Source organism: Gorilla gorilla, chromosome 14, assembly GCF_029281585.2.
Source record: "Gorilla gorilla gorilla isolate KB3781 chromosome 14, NHGRI_mGorGor1-v2.1_pri, whole genome shotgun sequence".
NCBI classification, from domain to species: Eukaryota; Metazoa; Chordata; class Mammalia; order Primates; family Hominidae; genus Gorilla; species Gorilla gorilla.
Genome location: NC_073238.2, coordinates 60,420,735 through 60,447,275, shown reverse-complemented (window position 1 = coordinate 60,447,275; position 26,541 = coordinate 60,420,735). Strand labels below are relative to the sequence as shown.

Below are 26,541 nucleotides of genomic sequence, written 5' to 3'. Positions count from 1 at the left end.
CTGTGAAATGGTGTGAACATCACTGTATTGGAGCCAGAAACCCTGGTTTCAAACCTCAGTGCTAATGAATTCTATGTGAACGACGCTGGACAAGTCGCTTGCATCTTTTTGACCCTAGTTTTCTCCTCTGTTAAGTGGAGATAATTCTTCCTTTCTTAAAAATTAGATTTTGTGTTTGTATGTGAAAGATCTTGGCATATTGTAGGCAGTCAATAGATGCGTAGCTTGATTTTTAAGGAGGCACAGGCCAAGTTTTTGTCAGGGAAGCAGTTACACAGATTCTCAGGAAGTATGTGATGCTGAAGGACTCACAGGAAAGGAGGGCCATGTCTATTTTCCTGAATTGACTTAAGGAGTCTTCCTGTTGAATGAAGCATCCTTTTCTGTTCCTTGTCTTGCTAATGATCCTGCAGATGGTCCTGAAGAAGCGTGTATCATTTTTACCCACATTGCTCTAGCCAGAACTCAGTCTCATGGCCTCTGCCTAGCTCAAGGTGGGTGGGAGAGGCAGTCCACCCCTGGCTGGGCAGTGACTTCCCAGCAACATCTTCACATTATGGTGGAGTGGGAACATGCATCCTTGTTCAATAAACTGTCATTGATACAGTGCTAAATGCAGAAGGTCCTGGCACACAGAGGAGAAGGCTCATAGGATCATAGGAATTAAGGGGAAAGGAGAAAATGTTGGTTAATCTATCAAAAAAATTTTCTTGTTACAGTAAGAAAAGAGAACTCTCTGTCTCTAGCACCTGACCTCTTAGCCACTCTTGTAAATGAGTGCTTTTAAAGTCACCTGCCTGAGAGTAGTTAAAACACCACTTGTCAACCATTTGATTTCTTATTCCTTGTAAGCAGCATTTCAGTGCATTTAGGGACATAATCTACTGGATACAGTGGGACACACCAGTACAAAAAGGGATTTTGAATCTAATAGGATTTGAAAGGTAAGTATATTTTTATTTTCATGTATCATGTGGGAAATTGATAGAAGGAGACATTTCAGGGTCTTGGCTCAAGCTTACATGGCAGATTAATAACTTGTCAGGGAACAGGACTCAGGAGTCCAGCAATCCCAACCACGGCTTGTGGGACCCATATACTACACGGGTAAACTTACACTTCACAGCTCCTGCAGTTAAATGCAGTGTTTTTGTTACTCTGGCCATGTGAGGAAATAAATATCTTCTGCTTTAATTCCCCTGCCCCGCAACCTTCTGCCCAAACTTCTTTTCAGGTTGGATGCATTAACCATAAAACTACTTTTGTGGGAAAACAACTTGCCATTTAACTGTGCTGTGTGATTGGAAATTATGAGACATCTTCTCCATTTAATTCCCTAGGAAAATGAGCAGTTGCTAGACCTGGAACCTGTAGCAGCAGGCAAAGGCAAGGTCTGGATTAGGTACAGACCTCCTGTTTCGCCTTCCTGGGGTCCCAGTGTTCACAATGTTTTGTATTCCTGGACATGATACCTTTCTTCATGTCCTCCCTTTTCAGAATTGAGTTAAAATGGAATTTTCCTTAATGATGGTAGGTGAAAGCAGTTTTCGCAGAATCAATTTCAATTTTAAGAGCACCTTGAGGATTACCAGGAGTTTGTATGTTTTATTGTATTGAATTGTATTGGATTAATAGGCATTTCTGAAGCCAAGTTTCTAGAGTTCAGCCTGTCAATTTTTTTCCCCTCTTGCCTTCACTTCAATGATCATAATGGAGAGAACGATCTTTCAGTGAAACTTCTGAATGGCATGCCTTGTCAATGAATGGTCTCTGTGGAGATACAGTCTCCTTCAGCCGTTGTAACCTGATACCATTTTAAGTTGAGGGGCTGGCTTCCTGTGAAGCATTTTCAAGGAATCAGGTGTTTGTTTTGGAGCTATTGTATTTTCTACTCAGGGGGTAAAAGGACAATAATGAGTTCAAGTGTATAAAATGTATCCTTAGATTCAGCTGTCCTAGGGGTTAGTGCTTGAGGACAGAAAGTAACCCAATGTTTTCTTTGATAAGTGCCACTCCAGAGAGGACACTAGAATAGTAACAAATGCAGTTGCTTGCTTTATAGAAGATTCTTTCTTTCTTTTCTTCCTTCCTTCCTTCCTTTCTTCTTTTTTTTTTTTTTTTTTCAGACCGAGTTTCACTCTTGTTGCCCAGGATGGAGTGCAATGGCATGATCTCGGCTCACTGCAACCTCCATCTCCTGGGTTCAAGTGATTCTCCTGCCTCAGCCTCCTGAGTAGCTGGAAATACAGGTGTGTGCCACCACGCCTGGCTACTTTTTCGTATTTTTAGTAGAGAGGGGGTTTCTCCATGTTGGTCAGGCTGGTCTCAAACTCCTGACATCAGGTGATCTGCCTGCCTCGGCCTCCCAAAGTGCTGGGATTACAGGCATGAGTCACTGTGCCTGGCCAAGATTTTTTTTTTTTAACGTAAATTATTTAGGTCCCACCCCTGACATACTCTGAAATTGGGAGTGGGGGAGTCTGAGGAATTCATGTGTATATTTAAAATGTGCCTCAAGTCGATTCTGCTGTAATCAGTTTCTCACATTTGGGAACTGTGCTGGTTGTCTCCTATTTGCTCCTGGATCATCTCCTCTTCTCTCTTTGCTCCAGGACACTGACTACATTGAGGAACTCTCTTCCCCTCTGGCTTCTTGGATTTGATCAGTGGGAACCCTCAACAGGAGATCAGAGGGTGGAAAGATGATGCAGTCACGGTACACATCTCCTGGCTCTCCCCACACTCCCCATGGTGTCTTCATGTCTGTGCGCCGGTTAAATGGGAGAGTTCCCTGATCCCCTTCCCAGGAGACCTGTTCCGTTGCCTCAAACCCCTTGCGGGAGAGGGAGCACTCAGATGGGCAGGTGCAGAGGCTGGGGTGGGTGCTTTGGGCTCTGGCCCCATGGTAGTGTCTTGGGGTGGGTGCCTGCAACCCCAATGTTACAATATTCTCTTAGCCTTGCCATCCGCAGATGGCTTTAAGTGTTAAACAGCTCAATGGACCCTCTGCCTTTTCTCAAGGGCAGAGGGCCAGTGTGACAGCTTTCTGTATCCTGAGCTCTTGCCCAGCGTCCCGGAAGCATCGGGTCACACACAGGCTTGAAGGATGAATGCGAGGTTTTCATGCACGGTGGAGGTGGCTCTCGGCAGGATGGATAGGGAGCTGGAAGGAGGGGAGATGGAGTGGGAAGATGATCTTCCCTTGGAGTGGGCTGTCCAGCAGCCAAACTCCTCTCTGACCACCCTGGCTGAATTCCTCTCGAGTTCTCTCTGCTGCACTGTTCTGCATTGTCTGCTTGTCTCGTCTCCTCCTCTGCTGGTCTGAGCTGGAGCCTGGAGTTCAGGGTTTATATGGGTATAGGATAGGGGGTGTGGCATACCAAAAGACCACTTTTTGGGTGCAAAAACAGGAATGCCTGTTCTCATTTAGGGCCACAGGTGTCCAGGCTTGTGGGTGGGGCCTTTGTTGGGGAACCGCCCTCTTCTAGCATTTCTCTGTCTCCCGTCCATATCGCTGGCAGTAGCCTTTTACCTGAAGCCACTGCTTCTCTCAAGCCAGCACTGTCTTCTTTACTCTCTTCTTCCATTTTCTGATAGCCACTCCCTTTTCTTTGCTTTTTCAGCCAGGGTGGGAGCACAGGTCCATCAGCAGCCCAAAGGGGCTCACAGGTCAGCCTTCAGGGGCAGGGAAGGGCAGGGAGCCGCTCTGGAGGGGCAATCGGGAGATCGGGCCCAGATTCATAAAAAGCTACTTTCATTCATTTTTGAAACTTGTTCAAGATCTACATCTAAAGTAGTAGCTGAACCAGGCCAAATGCGTCTCCTACCCATCTCTCCAAAGCTGGAGTCTGCTTCTTGTCTTGCTAAGCCCACTGAGATTGGGGCGGGGGTGGGGAGGGGGGGCGGTGGTGAAGTGTCCCTCCTCTCAGGCCTGAGAAAACGACAGGACCATGAGGAAATCTGATTTTCCTGCAGGTATGGGAATGGGAGAGGAAAGCATGAAGCCATTTCCCTTTCTTAGAGTAGGTTCTGGATACTTCCTTTATCCTTAAGGAAACTCTTCTAAATGAACTGAGCCTTTGCTTCTTGGAAAAATATCCAAATCATGTCTCATCCTCCTTCTAGCTGACATTTGCAGGCTCTGCACTGGTTTGTTGGCAGTTCCCCCTAATTCCATGGAGGCCTTGGTAACACGCAGCCTTCTCTGTGCAGTGCGTGGTTAGTAGTAAATCTTGAGCCATTCAGCGCAGCGTTCCTCCTGGAGTCCAATCAACTCACGCCACCTTTCACGGGAAAATCACCCAGACACATGTGACAGGTGTTAAATTAATTTGCGGCGAGTACTGGCTAATGCATTTCAAATGATTTAGCTCTGGTTGCTTCACTGAACATGTTCTTCAGTTTGGGTTTCTGTGAATAATAAGAGAAAGGGATGTTTTAGAAATATGGTCCTATATTTAGGGACCTGCCTATGTTGATTAGCAGCCAAGTAATTTGGAGCTAGAAAATTTAGGAGGGTCATTCACATTCCTGCCGCCACCTCGAATCTCAGTTTTACTGAGAAATGAAGGTCTTTTACCTTATGTTGACTTAGTGTTTCTGAAGAGGGAACGTTGCCTATTTTGTTGCTAAGTAAAACTCAAAGTTTTCAGTTTCAGATAGAGTATTAAATAAAAAATAAAACTTAATTTCTAAATCATTTTCTCTTTTTTACATTTGGTGTGAAACTTTCCTAAGGAAAGAAGTTCAGGTTCCTAATCCACTTTGAATAGTCAATTTTACTAAGAAGGCCACAAAGACAGGTAAAAATAAACTTTTTTTCAGTTAGGTTTTGACCAGCCTACAGAAACAACTTAATAGCAGTTGCCCCAGGAAAGAAAATTAGCACAGTTTTCATTGGTTAATAGTCTATAGGAAAGCCTTTAAAGTTTAACAAGAGACAATTGCTTTTTAATGTTTTCTTTTTTAAGCGTAGGAACTCAACTTGATCTTTCATTCTTCTAGGAATTCTGTTTGCCCAGGAGCTGGGGCCAATCCTCATTCTGACATGGTAGCAGCTTTATTTGTCACCTTCTTTGACAGTGAAAAGGACTAGATCAGAGGGTGAGCCCTGAATGTGGGCTCCAAAGGATGCACAAGGTGATTCACTGATATGTGGAAGAAAATATTGTATCATCTCTACAAAAAGTGCAAAAATTAGCCAGGCATGGTGGTGCATACCTGTGGTCCCAGCTACTTAGGAGGCTGAGGCGGGAGGATTGCTTGAGCCGGGGATGTTGGGGCTGCAGTGAGCCAAGATCATGCCACTGCACTCCAGCCTGGGTGACAGAGTAAGACCCTGTTTCCAAAAAAAGAAAGAAAAAAAAAGGAAATATTGTAAGTTCTGTTTATTTTCCCTAAAAAGTTAGAAAGACACTAAGCTCTAAAGTCTGCTAAAGTATAATGCATGGACAGGCACTGGCACCTTCATGTGGAGTGAATAGTGGTCCCATTTCTTGTTAGGGAAGGGGAGTGTCCTGAGAAAAACAAAATTCCACAAGAGGTTGAGGGTGCCACCTTTCCCTTGTTGCACATTGCAATGATGGATGGCAGTTTATACGTGTCAGGCAAAGTGGATTTATGGATGATGTTGTCTGGTCTTAACTCAGCAAGTCACTGCAAAATGGACACATGGTTTAAGACGATGTCAGCAAAGAGAGGGTGGGTTGAATGTAATGATAATACAAGCATGAGTAAACAAGAGAAAAGGCCACAGTGACAGTTTTGCTTTCAGAACTATCTCCTTTTCAGTGAAGTTGCTCAGTAGATGTATAAACACAAATTACAGCCATAATCATTAATGACACCCCTCACCTAACTGTGTTACATCTTGATATATTGGCTAGCAAGAGTTGAAGCCATTATGCTTTGAAAAAGACAATAAAAATGTCTGCAATCTTTTTTAACTGACCTAAAATCATGTACTATTCAGTGCAGTATCTCTCAAAATGTTAATTAGTGTAATGGAAAGTGCTTAAATGCCTCTTTTGAGGTTTCTTAGTAGTGAAGAAAAAAAGGTGCATATGACCATGGGAAATACTTGTTCTTCCTACTGCAATAAATACAGCTGAAATAATGCATGAAGAAATATACTGACGAGGCTTTTAATATACTGACAAGTCCTAAATTGTATTTCCATTCCAAACGCCTCCCCTGTAATGCCTGACTCTTACAAGCGACTGGTTTCTTGACACCTTCCCGGGATCGCTAGTCTTCTGCAGCTTCATGCATCCCAACTGAGCTCTTGATCATTGTTGCTTGTCTTTCCCTCAGTTTCCTCCTCCACAAGTGGCTCCTGCCTTCCTCAAGTGTTTACGTTAAAAACCACATATGTAACTAACCTGCACATTGTGCACATGTACCCTAAAACTTAAAGTATAATTAAAAAAAAAAAAAACAAAAACCATGTGTGTCCTATCTTCTTTCTCTCTTATCCTGTATCCAAAGCTGTCAGCTAATTTCATGGGTTCTATGTCAAAATATGTCCAAATCTTTCAATGTCCTACTCTCTCACCACTAGCATTTCAGTCCATCTCTCATCTGGACAATTGAAATTGGTCGCCTGTTCCTGTCCTGCCATGTTGCAGTCTTTTCTCCACAGTAGGCTGGAGAAATCTTAAACCTAAGTCAGACCGTGTTGTGCTCTGCTGAGTCCCCCACCCCGGCTTCCTGTCTTGCTCAGGATGAAATCCATCATCCTCACCCTAGCCCTCAAGGCCCTACATGACTTCTCCCAGGCTGCCTTCTGTCCTCTGGTCCTCCCAATTCCCCATCCCTCTCTGCTTCCAGACACACTGGCTTCCCGTGGGTCAGTCTCACCCAGGCAACTCCTGCCTGGGGGGTCCTTCCCCTGCTGCTGCTCCCTCTGCTGGATACAGATAATCTACAGCTTACCCCTCCACATATTCAGGCCTTTGCTCAGACCTCACCTCCTTAGACAGGCCTTCATCATCTGAAATGGCTCACCCTATCACTCTCTGTCCCAAGAACCAGTTGAACTTTTCTTTGGAGCACTTACCCCTGATATACGTTAGATTTTTTTAAAAATTTGCTCATTGTCTGTTGTCCCTCATAGGAACATAGCTCCATGAAAACTTCTGTTCATTACTTCCTCAGCACCTGTTAACAGTGACTAGCTCATACAAAATACTCAAAATATCCCTTTTGAATGATTGAATGAAAATACCTTTAGCCAGCAAATATTGCTGATAGATGCGGAGAACACTTTAAAGAAACAAGTATGGAAACAAATCAAGTAGTGCTTGCTTCACAGCTGGGTGAAGTACAAATGTAGCTTCTGCTTAGATAATAAAACATAACAAGTGCTGTTATTTGGTGAACCAGTTACAGAAAATATGCCAGAAAAGATGTGTTCTCAATTGTAAATAACTTCTCTACAAGAAACAATGTTCTCGTGGAACAATTGTTTAAAATGACATTTGATGGAGTGGTAGCTTCCACTGGAATTAAAAGAGGATGCTGGATAGGATGTGGAGAGCATCACTTGGGAAATTGATTCGCTGGGTAGTAACTCACAAGCAAACTATTGCTGCAGAGCAGTTGAAGTCAGAAGTGCAGAATGAGCTACAGGAGATCACAGATGCAATTAATCTGATTTTGAAAAATGAGAGAGCTGGCTGGATATGACGGCTCATGCCTGTAATCCCAGCACTTTGGGAGGCCAGGGCAGAGGATTGCTTGAGCTCAGCAGTTTGAGACTAGCCTGGGCAACACAGCAAGATCTCATCTCTACTTAAATTCACAATAGATATGCTGTTATTATGCAAAAAATACTTTAAAACAGGTAAGATTGAAAGGATATCAAATATGTTTTACTTTACTCCTTCCATTGAATAAATATATTATTCCTCACCAATAAATAAATAAATAAATAAAATAAAATAAATTTAAAAAAATTAACTGGAAGTGGTGGTGCACATCTGTAGTCCAGCTACCTCGGGGGCTGCGGCGGGAAGATCACTTGAGTCCAGTAAGTCGAGGCTGCAGTGAATCATGATTGTGCCATTGCACTCCAGCCTGGGTGACAGAGTGAGACCCTGTCTCAAGCAACAGCAACTGCAGCAACAAAACCAGTGAGAGAGCCACATAAAATGAGAGGATCTTTGAAATACTTTGCACCAAGATAAATAATGATCGTGAAGACCTCTTGTTTTCAGTCATCTGTTTTTACAAAAAGACAAGTGTTCTAAATTTGCTGACCTTTTCTTATGGTGCCAAGTGGCTGTTAACAGTCTCTTATTTAGGAGCCACTTTGAAGAGAAAAATAAGGCACATTACTTTTTTCCTTCCTAGTAAAGATGGTGTTTTACCAGTGAGGGAGGGAGTTAGGGTGTTTTTGGAAGACACTTATTTAATAACAAGAATGTTTTGAAAATGGATGCTTAGAAACATTTCCATCATTCTATGCATTTATTGCCCAAATGATATAAGAAGTTAACCTATAAAAACGTTCATATCTTTATAGTGAAGAAAGTTGGAAAGATAAATTTCTAATCTGTTTTAAAATCTTCTAAAAAAACAGTTTCACTGGGTTTTGACCCATTTGTCAAAAATCTTCTGATGATTATTTAAAAAAGAGATATAATTTGCATATCATAAAATCCCCCCCTTTTTGACACATGCACACACATGTTTATAGCAGTACAATTTGCAATTGCAAAGATAGGAAACCAACCTAAGTGCCCATCAACCAAGCGGATGAAGAAAATGTGGTATATATACACCATGGAATACTACTTAGCCATACCAAGGAATGAAATAATGTCTTTTGTAGCAACTTGGATGGAGTTGGAGGCCATTATTCTGCCATTATTCTAAGTGAAGTAACTCAGGAATGGAAAACCAAATATTGTATGTTCTCACTTATAAGTGAGGTTGCAAAGGCATAAGAATGATATAATGGACTTTGGAAACTCACAGGGGAAGGCTTGGAGGAGAGTGAGGGATAAAAGACTACATATTGGGTTCACTCCTCGGGAGATGGGTGCACCAAAATCAAAGATATCACCACTAAAGAACTTATCCGTGTAACCAAACACCACCTATACCCCAAAAACTATTGAAATAAAAATTAAAATTAAAAATATCCCCCCTTTTAAACTGTGCAACTTAGTGGTTTTTAGTCTATTCACAAATTTGTGCAGCCACCACCACTGTCTAATTCCAGAATGTCTTCAACATAAAATCAATCAATGAGTATTGAAGAATAACCAGTGACAAGAGGAAAGATGGAAATTTTAGCAAAAACCTTTGCATTGTTTGAGGATGGGACTGTATATTGAGTATTGTGACTTAGAAATTGCAGTCAGTAATGTACTTTTCCATTTAAATCTACAGATCTCTGTGAGGTACCCTTTTCAGTGATAACAGACAGCCATTAAATCCAAAAATCCAGGGAAATTGAACTTAGAAGCTGACTTTTGGTTCACTGGGTTAAATTAAGATTTTAAGAGATAACCACAGTTAATTACACTGTGTTCATTACAAATATTACTACTGACAATTAATTTTTGTGAAAGCAAAAGATTTTTGTATTATTAATGAATAAGATAAATTTCATCTTTGTTTATCCTGTTAAAATTTCATTTTTGAGTATGCTTTATAACATGTATAACTATGATAATATTAATAGGAAAAGCATCAAAATTTTAAATTAAGAAATATACCGACTGGGCACGATGGCTCACGCCTGTAATTCCAGCACTTTGGGAGGCCGAGGCGGGCAGATCACAAGGTCAGGAGATCAAGACCATCCTGGCTCACACAGTGAAACCCCATCTGTACTAAAAAATACAAAAAATTAGCTGGGCGTGGTGGCGGGCACCTGTAGTCCCAGCTACTCGGGAGGCTGAGGCAGGAGAATGGCGTGAACCCAGGAGGTGGAGCTTGCAGTGAGCAGAGATCGCGCCACTGCACTCCAGCCTGGGAGACAGAGCAAGACTCCATCTCAAAAAAAAAAAAAAAAAAAAAAAAAAAAATATATATATATATATATATATATATATATATATATATATATGTAGGAATCTGTGCTCAAAGTGTTGTGTTTTTTTTTTCACAAAAGCATTTTTATTTGAGGTAAAGAGAAGTCTTGCTGAAAGGATTACAGTTCCAAGCATCAAAACTCAACTATTAGTGGCACTATTTTGACTTTGTACATTTTGCTTTTCCTTGGTCAGAAAAGGGTATTCAAGTTGTACTTTCCCCAGCTGGGCAAAAATAAGGGCAAAGAAAACTGGAAGAGACTTGTACTCTGTGGGTACTGCTCTCCAAACGCAACATCAAGCTAGGAAAGCCCTCAATGGTCTGTCTTCAGGTTGCTGTTCCACCTCTGAGTGACACAGGCCATATATATTTGCAAGAAAAAATGAAGTGGGAAAAACAGGTGTAGGTCACTTGTGGACAAGCAAGCCCACAGCCTCAAAACTCTTCATGGAAGAGGTAATCCTTGTGGAAGGCTCAGCTCACAAAGGCACAGACCCTCCAGTTCCTGCTGTAGCTGAGTAAGGTAGTCATATCCTGGCTGCCCAGTTCAAAGTTGAAGACCTTGAAGTTCCCAGCAATGTGTTTTGGTGTCACAGACTAGGGAATCACCACCAAGCTCCTCTGCATGGGGAACCGGATCAGAATCTGGGCTGTAGTTTTATTCTGGTTGGCTGTGATTGCTTCGATCCTGGGATCTTCCAGTAGGGAAGGGTCCTTGGGCTTGGCCTGGGGCTTGTCAGGAGAGCCAAGGCAGCTACAGGCAGTCACTGTGATACCTTTGGACCGGCAGTACTGGATAAACTTCTCCTGAGTTAGGTACGGGTGACACTGAATCTGGTTAACTGTCAGCTTACACTTTGAGCCAGGCTTGTTTAAGATCCTCTCGACCTGCAGATGGTTGAAGGTGGAGATGCCAATAGCATTCGCCAGCTCTTCCATGGCTGCCCATGTGTCCACATGTCAGTGTCACTGGGAACCATGTTGCCTGATTCATCCAATGGGAAAAATTCCTTCCCAGGCTTAAAGCCAGTTGGCCAGTGAATAAGATAGAGGGCCATGTAGTCCAGCTTTAGGTTGCTGAATATCTTCTGGGAGGCTCCTTTCACCAGCCCCTTCTCATGGTATGTGCACCACAGCTTGTGACAATGAGGAGGTCCTCACGCTTCACCACCTGCTCCCTGAGCTTCTCCTGGGCCACTTGCACCTCATGCTTGTTCTGGTGTAGGTACAGTCAGTGTGGTGGTACCCAATGTCAATAGCCATCTTCATAGCCTCGGTGACCTGGCCTGGAGGGGACTTCCAGGTGCCTAGCCTCAGGATGGGCATTTTGGCAGTGTTGTTGAGCTTGAGGTGGCTGGCCATGGCTGCTGAGCTTCCCAGACTCCCGCCTGGAACCATGCCCAAAATGTTTCATCCTTAAAATGTATTATGAAAAGATTTGATAGAGCACTGATTGTAGACTACCTTTGCTCATATATAATTCCCTGATGCAGTGTTTGAAATAGTCTGAGTCGATCCATTGCAGAGAGGATCTGAAGCACATTCAGTGTCCAGGTTTTACCCAGAGAGCTCGGGGCATTTTTAGCTGGCAGAAGCTCTGGTATAAATGGCAAGGCACATTCAAATGCATCTAAACTTTATTACATGCACAGCACATGCCAGCCATAATGCAAAGTACTCTCACTCAACTTATTTCATGATTACCATAAATGGTGCTGTGGAGAATGTGAACTCGTTTTACAGATGAGGAGTCTCCGAGCCTGAGGGGTAAAGTGATTTGCCTAGGGCTGCATAGATAGTATGAATGATTCAAATCCAGGACTTCTGATTCCCCCTTCCTCTCCATACAACAGGCAATATTGAGGGTGCAGAATTGAGGCACATATCCTAGCTCTGGCACTTAATGAGTGACTTTAGGCAAGTTACTTAACTTGGTGCCTCAGTTTCTATCTGTAAAATAGGGCTAAAAGTCATAGTACTCTCTTTTAGGATTGTGAGGAGTTTAATGCATAAAGAGCTTATGCTAGTGCCTGACACATAGGAAAAAGCACTCAATAAATATTGGCTATTGTTATCATGATACCTGTTTCCCCCAACTTTTGCTGTCTAATTAGATTACAGTCCTTTTGAGTGCAAGGGATGATATCTGATTTCTTTTCCTCTCCTCTGCTACTTCCTTTTCCTCCCTTTCCTTCTCTATCTCCACGCCCAAGCATAGAACCTTGCTCAGAGACAATGCTCAGGCGCTTATTAATAATGGTACAGTTCAGGCCGGGCGCGGTGGCTCACGCCTGTAATCCTAGCACGTTGGGAGGCCGAGGTGGATAGATTGCCTGAGCTCAGGAGTTCATAGACCAGCCTGAGCAACACGGGGAAACCCCGCCTCTACTAAAATACAAAAAATTATCTGGGCATGGTGGCACGTGCCTGTGGTCCCAGCTACTTGGGAGGCTGAGGCATAAGAATTTCTTAAACCTGGCAAGCGGAGGTTGCAGTGAGCTGAGATCGTGCCACTGCACTCCAGCCTGAGCAATAGAGTGAGATTCCATCTCAAAAAAGAAAAAAAAAAAGTAATAATGATAGAGTTCACCTAAAGTTTTCAATCAATCAATATATATTGACTACCTTGTGGGTGAAGCCTGCCTGCCACAGCTCTAAAGTCCTTCATTCCCTGTCTTATTTAATTTAGTCCTCACCACAACCTAAAACTGGAAAAAATGTCACGCCCATTTAATCACCAAGAAACTGAGGCTTAGCAGAGGTCACACAGCTAGCTGGGGTTGGCCATAGGATTCCAGCATAGGAACCTTGACTTAGATTCTGTGTCTTTTCAACTACCTCTGCAATGGGGTCCAGGTGTGGAGGTGAGCATTCCTCTGACTTGGTCACCTGGAAAGTTTGTTCTTCCTTAGCGTAACGCAAGTCCAATCTCAGACCCATTTTTCAAAGTCCTGACCATACTATAACTTATCAAGGAAACTGAGCAAATGGGACCCTTGTTAGTTCTTGAAGAAATGTTTTAATCAATTTATTTGGCACTATTCAGAGATCATATGCTATTTGGTAAGCATTTCATTATCATTAGGGAGCAACTAATTGACAATTAATTTACAGGATTATACACTTAACTAATCTGGTAATTTTTAATTTTGGTTAAATTGAAATGTACAGATGTGCATAAATCATGATTAGAGTTGTCCTAATAAACAAAGCCTTCAAGTTTGCTGCTATTGGTCGAAATGAAGTGGAGACCCACCTGCCTCTTAATTTGGAAGTGTCCAATTCACTTCCGTGGCTCCTGCCCTGCTGGGGACCCAAGGCCAGTTATCATCTCAGGATAGGGGAGTGTGGAGGGGCTAGTGGAGAGGGGCAGAGACCCCCTTAGTCACCTCTTTTGTCTTTTTTCAAAATAAAAGACCATTTTTTAGAGACTGAATGTCTTTTTCATTGGCTGTCTTTTGATAGAGCCCCATTCTTGGATCAAGTAAACAAATTACCTAATATTGGGAGAATGTCAGGGCTTCAGGGCAATTTACAGCAGCTCCTGGATTCAGAAGGAAAAGTTTCATAAGGGCTTTCCTGAGTTCACCAAGAGATTTATTCTTCACCAAGATTTATTCTCGTGATTACCTCTGGAACTTGGGAGTGCCAACTGCCCTACTTTCTGACACCTTCCACCTCCATTGTTTCTTCTGACATTCCTGCAAATGTGAGTGACTCTTCTATCTTTTAACAACCACTCACCTTAGCCACGCTTCTGAGAGCTGCCATTCTATTTTTCTGCTTCCTTCCACTCTCAGACTCTTCCAACAGCTGGTCTTTACTTGTTGCCTGATAGACTCACCAGCATCCTCTCTTGCCCTTTGCTGACTCCTGCTTCCTCAGAAGGCAAGAACTATCAGCCAGTCCTAAGAGCAGCTTGGCCCAAGACCTTGCTGTACTTGGGCTGCCCCTCTGGCTCCAGAGTAGAGCTACCCTCTGCCCTAGGTAGCAAAAATGACCTATGTTTTCAACTGTATCCTGCAATTTGGAGATGACAGGCATCCTGACGATTTGCTACACCCACCCACCTTCCCATCCCCTTTTCCACAAATGAGAATGAGAGAAGAGCCAGAACATAGAGCCCACATCCACCTCTGACTCCTGTACCAAAAGCTACAGTTTCTGTGATTTTTCTAGGGAAGGGCAGAGAGCCCTGCACTCTGGAATGGGCCCTCCTGCTTGTTGAATTTCTGCTTGTGATTCATCATCAGACAGTTGTGGGTGGGAGAAGCCTGGAGAGTCTTGATGCAGGCTTGCCCTTTCCTTTGTCTCTGCTCTACCTGTCTGTTCAGATGAGAAACCTGTGAGGCATGTCTACCTCCCTGCTGTATGTAGTGCCCAATTACAGATGCTCACGGAACGTGGATGATTGATGATGGTGTTAATCTCAGTAATAACAGGCATTTTGGGCATGATCTCAGGGAAGTTTCTCAGTACTGAGTTACAGATGCGTGCCCTACAGAGGAGGAAGAAACCCAGCTAATGGGCAACTGCTGAGGTTGGGACCAGATTGGCCCAGTTTAAGATACTCCTCCCTTTGAAAACAAAAAGGAAATAAATCAAGCAAGCAAACAAACAAGCCCTTACAGAAGCTGTAGTTTCAAGCCTTTTTAACAGAAGCACCAATTATGTGTCAGCTGCCAGAGATTTTGAGTCAAAGGGTAATTTTGTACGAGGGAGTCAAAACAATGAGTATTTATTGAGAGATTACTGTCAGCTTCTTTAGAATGCTATGTCAACTTAGATATAATTTCTCTACTTTGGAGAGGAGGGAACTGAGCTTTTGACAGGTGGGGTGACTTGCTCAAGTCATAAACTACTATGGACTGAATGTTTGTGTCCTTCTAAAATTTATATGTTGAGCTCTAACTCTCAATGTGGTAAATGTGAAGGTGGAGTCTTTAGGAGGTGATTAGGTTTTAGATGAGGTCGTGAGGGGCCCTCATCATGGGATTAGTGTCCTTATAAGAAGTCGAAGAGTAACCAGAACTCTGTCTCCCCACCGTGAGAGACACAGTGAGAAGACATCATCTGCAAGTTAGGAAGTAAGCCCGGGAGTGTTGGCATCTTGATCTTGGATTTCCCAGTCCCCAGAGCTGTGAGAAATACATTTCTGTAGTTTAAGCCACCCAGTCTGTGACATTTTGATATAGCAGCTGAGCTGATGAAGACATATAATAAGTAACTGTTTCTTGGCTTCCAGCTTTGCATATGGGTCTGCTGATGTACAGCGGCCATGACCTTGCTCTCTGTAGCCCCATTTATTCTTCTTTTTTTCTTCAACTTTTATTTTAAGTTCTGAAGTACATGTGTAGGATGTGCAGATTTGTTACGTGGTTTGCTGCACAGATAAACCCATCACCCAGGAATTAAGCCCAGCATCCATGAGCTATTCTTCCTGGTGCTTTCCCTACCCCAATTCCCCCCTACCCCGACAGGCCCCAGTGTGTGTTGTTCCCCTGCCAGTGTCCATGTGTTCTCATCATTCAGCTTCCACTTATAAGTGAGAACGTGTGATGTTTGGTTTTCTGTTCCTGTGTTAGTTTGCTGAGGATAACAACTTCCAGCTCCTTTCATGTCCCTGCAAAGGACATGATCTCATTCTTTTTTATGGCTGCATAGGTTTTCCACAGCCTCGTTTTTTTCTTATCAGTACCCTTCCTTTGGGTTCAGTAAAAGGAGCTCTTTTTACACCAATGTGTCAGGACAATTTGCGTGTCCATCTGGGCCTTCTTTATCTCCTTTAGCACTCTCCTTGCAGAACGGGGTAGAAAGGGTCTTTAATCAGATCAGACGGTGAGTCTCTGTCATGCTGTGAGAGCCATCACTATCAGCCAGAGATACAGTGGTGCTGACCATGTTCCACTGTGAGACCCAGAAGGATCTGGGCTGCCCCTCTACCTGGAGCAAGGTCTCCAGCGAGATAAAGGCAAAGGACTGTGGCAGAAGGGAGGAGGAAGGGAGATCACAAAGAGAAGGGCCTCCTGGAGGACTCTGTGGGACCGACTGGTGATGCAATTGGAAAAAAACAATTTGCACTGTGGGTCCAGACCAGTTTTCATGGTCATCTACTAGCAAGACTTCCTTTCTAGGAGCGGACTGTGCCACAGGCTTCCCCTGATATCATGGATATAACTTTGGGGTCATGCTAGAAAACCACAGAGGGACTTCAATGGGGTGGGGTGTATCTTCCTTCAGCTAGAGCCTTCAGAACAGAGCCAGGGTTGGGTTTTTACTACACTGGAACTAGCCACCAGACAAACAAAAGTGTGGAGAGGCAGAGGGACTAAGAGTAGGCAAAATAACATAGCAGAAATAATAATAAATATGAATGATATAACATGTAGTAGTAATGCAGGCATACCAGGATACTAGCAGATTTCTTTGTTCATGTGGATCCTTCCAGAGTAGAGCTTGTGCACTGGATACCTCTCTTATGGGAGGAAGTGGCTCAACTGAACCTGCTGGGGATAGGCCAGAGTGATGGGTTTAGGGACCCCAAGGGTGGGGCTATATCCCAAGGGTGGTGGGGCCTGCATACATGTCAGGAACTCAGATTCAAGTGAAACAACCATGTAAACTAGCACAGGACAAGAGCTCACTATGCTTTGAGTTAATGTTAGCTTCTATTATGGGTTGAATTATGTCTCCCCAAAAAGATGTATTGAAGTCCTACCAGGAGACCTAATTTGGAAATAGGATCATTTCAGATGTAATTAGTTAAGATGAGGTCCGACTACAGACTAGTGGCCCTCAATCCAATATGACTGGTGTCCTTATAAGAAGAGGATACCAGATACAGACACACGAGGGTAGAATACTATTCAATAAGAGAGGCAGAGATTGAAGTGCTGCAGCACAAGTCAGAGAATAGGATTGCTGATGACCACCAGAAGCCAGGAGAGAGGCAGGGAAGGACCCTCCCCTCTGATGTCAGAGGGAGCGTGGCTCTGCCAGCACCTTGGTTTTGGATTTCTGGACTCCAGAACTGTGAGATGATACATTTCTGTTGCTTAAGTCAAAAAGTTCATGGTCCTTTGTTACAGAAGCCCTAGGAAATGAATATAGCTGCGTCCCTCTCTGTTAAGTCTCCCTTACTCAGCCCCAGCGGGCGGCAAGCCCAGAGACTTGTACAGCTCCTTCTAGGCCTCCCTTCTTTGGTGACATCCACATTTCCCTTGTGCTGTTCATAGCTCCTCTTCCATAACTCAGTGGATGTGCAGGTGCTTCTATGAGGTGTGCGTGTAAAGGAAAATGGAATTCTGTTTTCAGGCAGTATGGGACTTAACCACTTTTATAAAAACCTTTTTTTTTTTTTTGACACAGAGTCTCACTCTGTTGCCTAGGCTGGAGGGCAGTGGCATGATCTCGGCTCACTGCAAACTCTGCTTCCCAGGTTGAAGTGATTCTTCTGGATCAGCCTCCCGAATAGCTAGGATTACAAGTGTGTACCACCACACCTGGCTAATTTTGTATTTTTACTAGAGATGGGGTTTCACTATGCTGGCCAGCCTGGTCTCAAACTCCTGACCTCAAGTGATCCACCTGCCTTGGCCTCACAAAGTGCTGGGATTACAGGCGTGAGCCACCATGCTTGACCAAAAAATCCTTTGGAAAAATAGAAAACAAGTATTGCTGAGCATGCAGAGAAATTGAAATCCTTCTGTTGGAGGGAATGTAAAATCATGCAGCTGATTTGGAAAACAGTGTGGGGGTGCCTCAGAAAATGTAAAATAGTATTACAATGATCCAGCTATCTCACTTTTGGGTACGTATCCAAAAGAATTCAAAGCAAGATCTCAAAGGTATTATTCGCATACCCATGTTCATTGTAGCACTAACAATAGCCAAGAGCTGGAAACAACCCAAATATTAATCAACCAATGAATGAATAAATAAAATGTAGTATATATATATAATAAAATATTATTCATCCTTTAATAAGAAGGAAGTTCTGTCATAGGTTAAAACGTAGATGAACCTTGATGCCAGTATGCTAAATGAAATAAGCTAGTCACAAAAGGACAAATATATTGATTCTACTCATACGCAATATCTAAAGTAGTCAAAATCATAGAAACAGGAAGCAGAAGCATGGCTGCCAAAGGCTGAGGGGAGTGGAAAGGGGGAATTAGTATTTAATGTGCATAGAGTTTCAGTTTTGCAAGATGAAAAAGTTCTAGAGATGAGTTGCACAACAATGCGAATATACTCACCACTACTGGTACATTTGATAAATTTAATGTTATATGTTTGTAACCACAATTTAAAAATTAAAAAAAAAATGAACCCTTGGAGAAGATTCTTTGTAAAATGAAGAAACCTTTGGTAATGTAACTAATCACCTTTTTGGTTTTTCCATAAGTATATCCTTGAATTTTTTGTATATTGAATTTTCTTCAAGCGAAGCTTGCTTGTAATGTGGGTGTGGGAGATGCAAGTGGGCAGTTATAGTGTCTGTGGATCTACTGACCCTGGTCTACCACTCCCTTCCCATCACAAAAGCATAGTCATGTGGAACTGGGGCTGTCTGGCTCATAAAAGTCTTGAGATACACAAAAAGGCTGCCATTAAAAGTCTCAAGAGGTGAATAATCTGACAGAATTGAGACCAGAGGAACTGAGCCTTGTGGTCTTGATGCAGTTTCTACATTGGTATAATAAAAACATACATTTGGCCTTTGTCCCTGGTTCCTGAAAGAGAGCTCCTAAAATCCTTGAAATTTCCTGAGTGATGGGACTCTCTTTCTTTATTCATAACGAGGCCCTTTGGAACACAACTGAGTTTAAGCTACTGCGATGACTGTTGGAGGTGGGAGTGTGGTTGCCAGAGGAACCCACCGTAGAATTAGATTAGAGAGTTGGAACTTTCAGACCCTCCACCTCTGGGAAAGGGAGAGGGGCTGGAGACTGAGTTCAGTTATCAATGGTCAATGATTAAATTAACCATGTTTATGTAATGAAAACTCCACAAAAACCCTTTAAACAATGGGGCTCAAAGAGCTTCTGCATTGATGAACACTTTGAGATGCTGGGAGGGTGAATGCCCAGAGAGGTATGGAAGCTCCATACCTCCCCATCCTCCATATCTTGTCCTATGCATCTCTCCTATTCAGCCGTTCCTGAGTTGTATCCTTTACAGTAAAACTGTAATAATGTAAAATATTTTCCTGAGTTGTATCCTTTACAGTAAAACTGTAATAATGTAAAATATTTTCCTGAGTTCTGTGAGCCATTCTGGCAAATTATTGGACCCAAGGAGGGAATTGTGGAAACCCCTGATGTGTATAGCTGATCAATCAGAAGTACAGGAGGCTCAGATTTGTGATTGGCATCTGAAGTGAGGTGGGATTGTGGGACTGAGCCCCTAACTTATGAGATCTGATGCTAATGTTATTAAGCAAAAGGGGCTTGATGCCTGATGCGCTAGAAGCCAATACTATGACACTGGGCTTTTGACAAAAGAAAAGCTTTATGTTGAAAGTGAACTCCAAGAGATAGACCAGAGTCAGCAGATCCACAGACACTATCACTTCCTGCTTGCAGTCCCACACCCACATTACAAGCCAGCTTTTAATGAAGAAAATCCACTTACGGTAAAACCAAGAAGATGATTAATTACATTACCAAAGATTTTTTTCATTTGAGTCAAGGAGTCTCTCTGTGCTGTCATTAAGGCAGTATTTTTATTAGAAAAAGTTCAAGGGGTGGATTCTGAGATTAGTAGGTGATTGGTGCAAGGAAAGGGGAGGTCTGGAAAGTCCTTGGGTATGCACAGTTATTTCTTCATGTTAACTCCTGAGTTGCATGTGCAAATTCAGGGGGAGTTAGTACAAAACATGTGGTGGAAATTCGGGCTGTGACATCAGCAAGCTTATTCTGTGCAAACTCCAGTTAGCCATCTTGATTCCAACCAATTTCAGCCAGGTTTTTCTTGATCTCACAAGTAGAGAGAGTTTCAGCAGCTTGTTTCTTTTCTTATCTGTTATCTGGCAAACTCAAGAATTTCTGTTAGTTACTGGTTTCTTATTTTGTGGGGCACAGCTTCAGTTTCAGCTTTTCAGCAAGCTATTTTCTTGTCTGTTATCCTGTAAGTCTAAGAATTTAACCACTGATTTCTTTAACTCTTTGGGGCATGGTTTCAGTTCCCCCTGTTCTATGTAAATTCCTCAATTATGAGGGATGAGGGGTGACAACTACTCTAACTTCTTCCTGCTGACTAGGGATACAAGTCTGGGCCTCAGAAATGAAATTGTTTTGCATTAGGTTGAAGATGTTCTCTAACATCTGGTTTAATATTAACATTTGGTATTACTAGTACGTTGGTTTCTCTTTTTTTTTTTTTTTCTGTTGCCCAGGCTGGAGTGCAGTGGCACCATCTGGGCTCACTGCAAGCTCCGCCTCCTGGATTCATGACATTCTCCTGCCTCAGCCTCCCGAGTAGCTGGGACTACAGGCACCTGCCACCACGCCCGGCTAATTTTTGTATTTTTAGTACAGACGGGGTTTCACCGTGTTAGCCAGGATGGTCTCGATCTCCTGACCTCGTGATCCGCCCACCTCATAGCATTGGAGACAGAATTTGATTACCAGATATCCAGCAATAAGTATTAGAAATAGAGAAAGTCCCATTTTTAGTATAACCCTGGAGCATATATTGGATTCAGTGTGAGATCCAGGAAACTAAACCTAAGAACGAGTTGGCACCTGGTTCTTCTCTAGAAATGTGTTGTAATCAGTCAACTTACTGTCTTATTTTTCTACATGTATTTCAACTTCAGGTGATGTATTTATGTAAATACAACATGATATGTTAGCTACTATCCAAACTTCTCCCTGCTCTGCCAATATGTAGTCTAAGGTTATTCTGTTATCCATTATGATCCTGGCTGAAGAGCCTAAAGATTTTTGTTGGTTGGCTCTGGCTTCAACTGCTTCATTTGCTAAGTTACCTAGAGTGATTGACAGATTTCTAATCATATGTTCATGATTGTCTACTCCCCACCATGGCAAGAGAGTCCTGCCAAACATAGGCCAAAATCCATCTCCTTGGTTTGCAGGTAGGGTTTGTCTAGTCCAGGAAAATAATTTTAAGGAAAATAGTCCTGTCTTGAGTAACACTTGCAATATAAATAGAAAAGGACGCAGTTAGATAACCTAATAGACAAATACCTCTCATGCACCAGCTGCCAGCACATTCATAAGCCCGTGGATGGTTGACACATTGAAAAAAAAAAAGTATATCCAGGAGGTGCACATAGGGTCCCTGACAAATTCTGAAAGTTAAGGCTTTGGCCTACTGGTCAGAGACAGGTGTGTTACATATAGTTTTCTTTTGAACATAATTTCTCTCTCTCCAGTCCCCCATTTTTACCAAAGACGAATCATTGTAGGACCAATTTGTATATAAAATAAGTTCTAGTCTTATTATACCTGGCCTGATTATTTGCATAAAGTACAGCAGGAATAATGATTCACCATATAGGCTTTCGTTTTTAAATAGGCTTTGCTGGGCCTTTTAAAATAAGGAATTTCTGACTTTTAAAAGCCTTGAGATCAGTCAAGCCAAGGATTTGCCATCAGATTGTGCCTGTAATGCCTGCATGAATGGTTGTGTTATTCCTCTCTTCTCAGGGTCCCAAAATAGGTTGCTGGACCTGTCAAAAAGTGACATTCTTTACTTACTGCAAGGACAGAAACTTTGTAAAGGAACCTTATAGACAAGCTACCAGGCCAGTCTTCTTAAGGGGTTTTTTTATTGGTGCTTTAAAGTTAACTTCCATTCTGGTCATACCTAAAAATGTGTCATTCCAGTCAAAGCCTTAGTGAAATAACCAGTGTCTCCAATTGTGTTCTATTACAAAAGGAAATAGATTTTTATTGAAAACTAATGCAAATAGTATATTGCCATAAATTGAAAATACTCACAAATAGCTTCCAAATTCTGGAGAAATCAGAGAGAAAGGTAAATGCCTCAAATTTTTGTTCACAAAACTATATTTTATCTAATGTGTTGTAAGTTAAAAATGGTTCAAAAGGAAAATGTTTTCAGGAAAACAAAACATAAAGAGATCATCAATGTTTGAAATAAAAAGGTCATAAAAGATCTTTTTATTCCTCTCTCAGTTCAGTCCCATGTAACTAATTCTTGTTCGGTTTGATGTTGGGTTAGCAATTCTCATGTAGCTTTTTAATCAGAGTCCTGGAAGACTTTTCCTAGTCTGATGGCATTATCTCCAAAGTTATCAGAAATCTGTATTTAAGAGTACTTGTCAGAGTCCTTTCCATGAAAAGTAATTTGGGTTGTAGCTGATTGGAAAACTTTTTAGAGAAGAATTCAAAACAATAACTGTGGATTACAAAAACTTAGCCATGGTTAAAATCTGATAAAAGTTCTCAATTGTCAAGAAAATTAAGTTATTTCTATTATATATAGCATTTTAAGATAACAACCAGAACCATGACTGACAGCATCACATCAAGACCATCTGATTTTTATAATAATGTAATCTTAAGAATATTTGTATTAATTATATATCTGTACAAATATAACTTTTAAAAAGATTTGACATATCAAAATTATGACTGATAGCATATGAGATTTTTATAAATTTATGTAATTCTTAGAACATTTATATCAATAGCATACCCATAAACATAAGCAAAAGAAGATCTAGTATTATTTAGCATTTGATAGTGTCTCCCATAGAGTTTTACCAAATAAATCCTATCAAAGATGTTAAAAAGTTCAAAACATTTGATCAAAACAGAACTACAGGTCATTTAAAAATAACAGTTATTCATTTAACTAGCATGACAGTCAAAAGACCTCAAAAGTAATACAGAAAGTTACATGGGAGGTTTCCTGGTTATATGAAATAATTCAGACATATCATAAAGCCAAGAGTATAAAATTATATTACATTTGAGGAAAACATTGCTTTTCTAAACTTTTAAGATAAATATGTTAGCATTATGCCATAAGAACAGCATTAGGACTGGGGTAAAAAGTTGTAAGAGTTGATGAACAAGTTGAAGAGGAGAGTTATCATTCCAGCCAAGCAAAAAGATATTTTTTTTTTTCAAGGGGGAAAAAACAGAAGATAATGAATGTGATCTGCAACTTATATGTAACAAGGTGAAGGAAAAGTTGAACTTCTGAGATATAAATCTGACGTTTTAATTTTAGAATTTAAACTCAATATTTCTTGCAATATCATTGAGAGCAAATCAATACTTCAAAAAATTTTGTCGCTTTAACCAAAATTTTTAGTTTTGTATTAGCGCATTTTTAATATTACAGCTAATTTTAATAAGACCTTATAAACAAATCTATTCAATCTCAATTTGTTTTGACTGCAAGGTAAGATTTCCGTAAACCTTTTATAACCTCTTACAATTTGTTTTATTTTCATTCTTTCTCAACTTTCTATATTTATTTAGTTTTATCTACACTTTTTTAATTCCTTCAATTTAAAACAATCCTTTAGAACCTCTAAACTAGGCAAAATTACTTGCCCTTAAACGAAAACCATATTCCTGTCTTCTTGTGTGTTTACCAAAAACACATCCTATTTTTCGTATACATTCTGCAAATAGAATTGTTTCTCTTGTATCTAATAGTTTCAATTACATATATAAGTTACAATATTAACTCTTAGTAATCCTTATTTTAGGGATTTTAGGGAAGAACCTAGGAAGTAAGAAATCTTGAATTGTCTGCAATATATCAGTATTTTAAGATAAAATATTATAAGTATTTCATGTATTTTAAAACCATGTTTTAGTCTTTAGAAACATTTCCTTATACATTTCTTAATTGGAAGTGACCCAGCTGTTCAGTAAGTAAAGTATGATAGTAAGTATCATAACTTTAAGATTTTGAAAAACATAAGAATTTCATTTACACACATTTGTCCCATTTACGTTTATCTAATTTGTTTGTTTTTAACAGTTTATCTAGATTAGTTATGAGAACAGAGATAGTAGACAAAGCTAGTCATCATTTTAAGTTATTTCCTTGTTAACCATTTTACAGCTTGTGAATATCAAGTGTTCACCTAAGCAAGAACTTTAAAGTGAAATACACAGATATTTTGCTGATAAATCAGAGGATTTCATTGTTTTCATTAAACCAACAATATTAAATTAGTCTTATTTATCAAAAGAATCACATAAACAAAGATTATTCTGTTTTGGCCGGGTTTGTAATTTCATAACTTTTTGCCAAACCTGGACATCTTAAAATAACTAGCAGATGCACATATCAGCTGACCAGTAAACACAGGCAAAAATACATGCTGACAATTCTGAAGACATATCTATTTTTATTTTATCAATAATTTTAATTTATTTTTGTTTTCCAAAGATTATTAAAGTCAAATGAACTTCAAAGCATTTGGACTTATTTATTTAATTTATCAGTACTCTTTTATTTATAAGCTAATTTGGTACCATATAGACACAACATATAACATAATGCATGTATATGCGTAAACAAGACAGTTGGATCAAACTTATTTTCCTGATAAAACTGGAATCTATTCACATGGCTAAATTTTATTTGCCCTGATGAGCAAAGCAGTTTCCATGGCACTTTGATTTTAAAAGACCTCTTTCGTTTTTTCTTTAGCCAGTAACCTGAAACTAGTAATACCATGAACAGTAAGTTTTATTTTAACACCAGCAGCAAAGTCAGCAGATTCATAGTAGTGAGGAAGAAAAAATAGGCAAAGAACTTAGAAGACTACATGGTAACTCTTTAAGGACAGAAGAAGAAAGAGGGATTGACTGAAAATGTTTTACATGTGCCATTTTTCTTCAGGTTTTCTAGTTTATGGAGTTGCTTTGTTCTAATTGAGTGTGCAGGAGTCTGGAGATCTCATAAGGCTTCCGCTGTAGCCATCACAGTCTTTAACCTCTGTTAAGCCAAATATTGCTACACAGACCAAAAATACAGACAGACCAACAAAAATCAGAACCAGAATAGATTATCTTAGTGGCTGTAGCTTTTTAGTATTGCCTTAATTCTTTGGGACTTAAACATACACCAGATTTGGGACTCTGAACTGACCAGAATCCCCCTTGGGTAGGACTCAAATCCACAATCCTAGACAAGGGTGGGACTCTCATCCATAATCCTAAACCACAAGGTGGGACTTGAACCCACAGTCGTTATGATGAGTTCAAAGACAATTAAAAGTACAGGTGCATATTAACAAGGTACTCACCAGAAAGATGTCTAATCCAGAAGCAATTTCTTTTCCCAAAAGAGAAGTGCCAAGGGAGCCTGAAGTGCCATGGTGGAGAAGAAGGAACCCTATAGTCGAGCCTCTGGACACCCTGGTCTAGGTGGCCACTCAGGATCAGTGCAGGGGGCCTGCACACCACTAGGGGCAACAGTACCTTGGACAGGTTGTTCGTCTCACCTGGGGTTCTAGTTTGTTATCAAGCAAAAGGGGCTCACTGCCCAATATGCTAGAACCCAATACTGACACCAAGTTTTTGAAAAAAAGAAAAGCTTTATATTAAAAGTCACCTCTGAAGGAGACAGGAGTCAAGCTCAAATTTGTCTCTCTGTGCTGGCATTAAGGCAGTATTTTTATTAGAAAAGGTTCGGGGGTGGATTCTGAGATTAGTAGGTGATTTGTGCAAGGAAAAGGGAGGTCTGGAAAGTCCTTGGGCATGCACAGTTATTTCTTCATGTTAACTCCTGAGTTGCATGGCAAATTCAGGGAGAGTTAGTATGAAACATGTGGTGGAAATTCAGGCTATGACATCAGCAAGCTTATTCTGTGCACGCTCCAGTTAGCCATCTTGGTTCCAACCAGTTTCAGCCAGGTTTTTCTTGATCTCACAAGTGGAGGGAGTTTCAGCGGCTTAAGTTTCTTTTCTTATCTGCTATCTTGAAACTCAAAAATTTCTGTTAGTTACTGGTTTCTTACTCTTTGGGACTTTCCAGACCTCCCATTTCCATCCACCAATCACCTACTAATCTCAGAATCCACCCCCTGAATCTTTTCTAATAAAAATACTACCTTAATGTCAGCACAGAGAGACAGATTTGAGCTTGACTCTTGTCTCCTTGGGAGTTGACTTTCAATATACAAGTTTTTCTTTTTTAAAGAACTTAGTGTTTTAGTATTGGCTTCTATTGCATTAGGTAGTGAGCCGCTTCAGCTCTGTAACACTAACTCTGGTAGATAGCATCAGCATGAAATTGAATTGTAGGGCACGCAGTTGGTGTCAGAGAATTAAGGAATTGAGTAGTGTCAGAAAACACCTCAGACTACACTTTCTCCCTTGGTATGGGAAGAGTTCAGTTTGTGTTTCTTTCTTCTTGAGTGACCCAACTCCAAGAAGATGCCACTTCTGGAGAGAGAATAGGGATCTCAACTTAGCCTGGCAGTGAGAATACGAATGGCAGCTGGAATGACCCAACAGGGGGCTAATGTTT

The 26,541-nt window shown here is 41.1% G+C and overlaps 1 long non-coding RNA gene and 1 pseudogene across 1 annotated transcript; both read right to left on the bottom strand.

Moving 5' to 3' along the window:
* Nucleotides 1-1,578: 1,578 nt before the first annotated feature.
* Nucleotides 1,579-26,073, bottom strand: LOC129526148 (uncharacterized). The gene is made up of 3 exons (XR_008670763.1): nucleotides 25,316-26,073; nucleotides 5,221-5,338; nucleotides 1,579-4,410 (listed from the first exon to the last, which is right to left on the bottom strand). It is a non-coding gene; the product is annotated as an uncharacterized lncRNA (long non-coding RNA).
* On the bottom strand, nucleotides 10,480-11,406 carry LOC101151885 (aldo-keto reductase family 1 member B1-like; annotated as a pseudogene).
* Nucleotides 26,074-26,541: the final 468 nt, after the last annotated feature.